The 4,746-nt window shown below is 36.9% G+C and overlaps 1 long non-coding RNA gene across 1 annotated transcript; it reads right to left on the bottom strand.

Annotated features, from left to right (window-relative positions):
* Nucleotides 1-1,259: 1,259 nt before the first annotated feature.
* LOC124893163 lies at nt 1,260-4,713 on the bottom strand. Its single transcript, XR_007050578.1, has 2 exons — nt 1,987-4,713; nt 1,260-1,531 (listed from the first exon to the last, which is right to left on the bottom strand). It is a non-coding gene; the product is annotated as an uncharacterized LOC124893163 (long non-coding RNA).
* Between the last annotated feature and the right edge of the window lie 33 nt (nt 4,714-4,746).

The raw sequence follows: 4,746 nt of genomic DNA, 5'->3' as shown, positions 1-4,746 counted from the left end.
AATTGTTTATCCTGTGAAAGAATTGCATGTATTTTATGAAAGGATTGGCCACCACATTATAAAGTATTGAAAAGGGAGTATTCAACAAATGTTTTCATATGTTTTGAAATAATAACTCTCTTGTGTGATGTTTAAATCTTTTGGGTTACCATCAACATGATTTTTGAATGAAAGGGGCTATGATTATGACATGACATGATAAGACTTGCAAGTCTAGGTATGATGATACCTATCACGAGATGCCCTTAACTTGAAAGAGATAAATGTTTTAAAAGCATGAAGCATGATTTTAATGGACTAAAATTGAGCTTAAAGAGAGGTAGTTGGTTATCCGAAGAAGTCTTGAGTTAGATAACTCATAGCCCGAAATTGTGTTTTGTCGATACGGGTTTTATATGTTATTCGGCAAGTGGAATAACATGGTATGTCGGCAAGTTGGGCATACCTTTTCATGATACTCCAATCCTTGAGGCAAACTCGGATTGGGGGGTTTGGCCAACGAGTTAATGGCGGACCTATATAGCCCATGGGTATTAATGTTTTGTAGGGTGTACATCTAACTCAGAAGTAATACGAAGAGTTGAGTCAGTGTTCTACAAGAATGGTTGAAGCTCATCAAATTATGCCCATGTGTTTTCATTTACATTATCCTAAATTGATTTATGAAATGCTCTCACCTATGTTGTACAAAAATATATGTTATATTTTTGGATTGTTCTGCATGCCAGTACTTTCGAGTATTGACCCCCCTCCTCCCCCCATATTACAGGTTCTGTTGTATAGTCTCACGGTCCATCACATCAATAGAACACTTGAGGTATGACAGAATTGGTGAGCCATCTATCTTTTGGAAGGCATTTACTCATATGTTGAGTATTTTAGTATATGGTCTAGCCGGGGGCTTTATTCTGACCTATACAGTTTAGTTTTCATTAGAAGCTTCGTCAATGGAATTCGAGTACTGTATTGTCATACTTTGTTGACACAGTTTGTATTATAAGTTTCTGTTGAACTTCATTATATATTCCGCACTTTGATTTATGTAGGTATTATGGTTATGATAAAATGCAAAGGGGTCTCTCGAGCCTTCTATGGTTTGGGATGCCCGTCGTGACAATATAGAACAAATTTCATGTAGTACAGAGTTTTCCAACCTTTTATTTAACTTCATTCTTTTCCATTACAGCAGAGATTCAGTGATCCCAAGTAGATTTCTTGATTTGCCAACAATTCAGTCCATACCAAAGAAGAGATGAGAGTATACGAGAAGAAGAATTTGAAAGAACAAATATTGGAATATTACTAGACAACTTGTTTTTAACTATAGGCAAACAAAATGAAGAAAAAGGGAGAAAATTGAAAAAAAAAACCTGTCATAACAATAGCAATACAACTTCATCACTTATTCACCACAATAAAATAAAAGAAAAAAGGGGAAAATAGCTCGGAGAATGCAATCGATGTCTGACAATTTATCTTTAGCCTCTGACGTCTTGGCGAAGGAATTGTAACCATCTTCTTAACATATGCTCTGCAAATAAAAATTACACTGGTCAAAGTAATTGGAAAAAATATAAAGAAGAGACGTTACTCAATTTTATGTGGCACTCTTTTTCTTTTTGCTATGTCCAAAAAGAATGTAGCAACACCTATGTTGCTCGGACTCTTAAAAAATGTGGGTGCATGTCGGATTCTCCAAAAGTAGTGTATTTTTGGAGAATCCAACATGAATACGGCATCAAAAGTGATGAGTCCGCGCAACTTAGAGCTACACTGTTAAAGAATAGAAGTTTCAAAAGTTATTATTGACTTTCTCAAACTCCACCGCATATCGACAACACATTAATAAAGTTATGCTAGTTTTAACATGAATAACTCTTCTCTAACCCGGAAGTCAGAAGTTGTAATGTTTTGAGTTAGAATCTGTTGTTGCCCATTTAGTCTTTGCTACTTTATTGACAATTTGAAACAAAAAAGAAATTGTACATCTGCATATGCATCAGACTTCTGAAGGAAACAGGTTACCATTGCTTTGTACATTCCCATTACTCGTTCCATACTTGCCTCGGCTTCTTTCTTTCCGTGTTTCTCTGCCAAGGACAGTGAAAAGTGTAATCAACAAGTTGATGATTAGCTAGAGGAAGTTAGTGTGTGTGATGTATGTGCGACTGAGTTAGTTAGTTAAGTGTGACAGCTGTCATTATATAACTGTCACAAGGTGCAAACCAACTCTATAAATGTGACTTGTAGTGCCATAAAAAGCTAAGAGAAAATCAATCAATGAAAACTACTCTTCTTCTAGAATCTTCTACTCCTCTTCTTCAAGATCTTAGCTCAATACTATAGAAAGCTAATATGGTATCAAATCCACTACTGGTCGCTAGCTGTAATCGGTACTAGAGACTATCGATTTCACTTGATCAGTGAGAATAACAGCTACTATTCTATTGGTTACAGTGAACTTTAATGGCGGTTACTCGAAACTCAGTTGCATATCCTTCAACTACAACTGCAGTACCTGGAAATACACCTACTTTAACTGGTACAATTGAAATTGACCACAATTATCCTCTGTATTTGCGTCCAAATGACACTCCAGGTAGCTCTCTTATTTCTATCCAGCTTACTGGCACTGAAAATTATGCCCTGTGGAGTAGATCTATGGCGTTGAGTCCCATAGGTAAGAACAAAATAGGCTTTGTTGATGGGAGATATCCTAAAAATCACATTGATGAATCAGTACATGATCAGTGGGAGAGTGTTAATGCTGTTGTTTTGTCATGGATTATGAATTCAGTACGAAAGGATCTGTTGAGTAGTATTATGTATGCCTCTAATGCTCATAATGTGTGGATAGATTTAAAGAAAAGGTTTGATATGGTGAGTGGCTGTAGAGTATTCTACTTGCATAGAGAAATTATGACCTTCTCTTGGGGAACTCTGTCAGTTGCTGATTATTTTTCTCGAATGCGAACTCTTTGGGATGAATTTGATGCTCTTATGCCTTCTCCTAGATATAGATACCCTGAATCTAGAAGTTATGCTCAACACTTTGATTATCAAAGAGTATTACAGTTCCTAATGGGTCTAAATGAAACATACTCTCCGTGTAGAAGCCAACTCCTATTAATGACCCCTGTACCATCCATTAGCAAAGTGTACTTCATGATTGTAGATCATGAAAGCCATAGATCCATAGCTTCTAGTTCCTCTGTGGATCATCTTAGTGATACACTGGATGTAGCAGCTCTCTTTACCCATAAACCAGGTTACAAAGGCAAAGGTGGATATCTAGGTCCTGGTGGTTCAGTTGGTACAAGTTTAGTTAAGACTACAGGTATCGATGAAGGAAGACCACTAGCTTCTACCTATAGAGGTGCTCCACAAAAAAAACCATCAGTGGTTTGTGAGTTTTGTGGTTATAATGGTCATACTAAGGATCAATGTTTCAAGCTGATTGGTTACCCATCAGATTAGCCCAAGTCCAATAAGAAAGGATCAGGACAGTATGCACATATGGTAGACTCTGCATTCCCTGTGGATACATACCCTACTAGTAATAAGTTGTCTCAAGCCAGTTCATCCCCAACTACTTCAAGTCCTACTCCTCATTTTACACCAAGATTATATCAACAACTTGTCATGCTGCTCAACAAAGGGAAGGAAAAGGATTCCATTTCACCTGCATCAAATGCAGGCATCACGATAGCTCCAACTAGTCCTACTTTAAGTGATAGGTGGATTATTGAATCTGGTGCTACTAATCATATGGTCTCCAACCCTGATATGCTTCATAATTATCATAAAATGCATCAGTCTTTATAAAGTCAGGTCTATCTTCCAACAGGTAATTAGGTTTCAGTCTTTCACAAAGACACCTCTGGTGTACTCAACAATTCCCTCATTACTGATGTCTTATATCTGCCTGAGTTCAAAATATAATCTTCTATCTATTTCAAAACTTACCAAGGAGTTGCAATGTTCAGTGAAGCTTTTTCCTGACTTCTGCATCTTCTAGGATCTCTATACTAGCATGGTGATGGGGATTGGTAAAGAAGATCAAGGACTTTACATTCTCCCAAATGCTTCCTCTAAACCTACAAGTGTAAATAAGTGTGCCAATAATGTGAAGTTGTTGTCGGATTCTAGTGTTCTGTGGCACAAAAGACTGGGTCATGCACTTATTGAGGTGCTTAAAAGGCATGCTGAACTAAGTCATTTGAAGTTTGAAGATCACATATGCACTGTGTATCCCCTTGCTAAGCTGATTAAACTTTCTTTTCAGCATAGTATCTCGGTGTCTAAGGCTCCCTTTCAGCTGCTTCATTATGATATATGGGACCTTATAGAGTGCCTACCTATGATAAAAAGAGATTCTTTGTTACAATTTTTGATGATCATTCTAGATTAACTTGGTTGTTTCTTATCCAGTTTAAGTCTGAAGTGATAGTTGTACTCAAAGATTTTCTGACTAGAATGCAAAACTTGTTCTCTACTTCTGTAAAAAATCTTAGAACTGATAATGCCTGTGAGTTCTTTAGTCATGAATTTAAATCTCTTATGTCTAATCTTGGTATTTGCATCAAACTTCATGTGTCTATACCCCTCAACAGAATGGGGTGGTGGAAAGAAAATACAGAACTATTTTGGGAGTTGCAAGATCCCTCAAATTTCAAGCAGGTGTACATCTCAAGTTTTAGGGTGAATGTGTTGAGACTGTTGTGTACTTGCTGAATAGAATTCCCT

Source organism: Capsicum annuum, unplaced genomic scaffold, assembly GCF_002878395.1.
Source record: "Capsicum annuum cultivar UCD-10X-F1 unplaced genomic scaffold, UCD10Xv1.1 ctg5484, whole genome shotgun sequence".
In the NCBI taxonomy this organism is placed as follows: Eukaryota; Viridiplantae; Streptophyta; class Magnoliopsida; order Solanales; family Solanaceae; genus Capsicum; species Capsicum annuum.
Note: the sequence above shows the minus strand (reverse complement) of the source record. Positions and strands in the feature narration are given on the sequence as shown.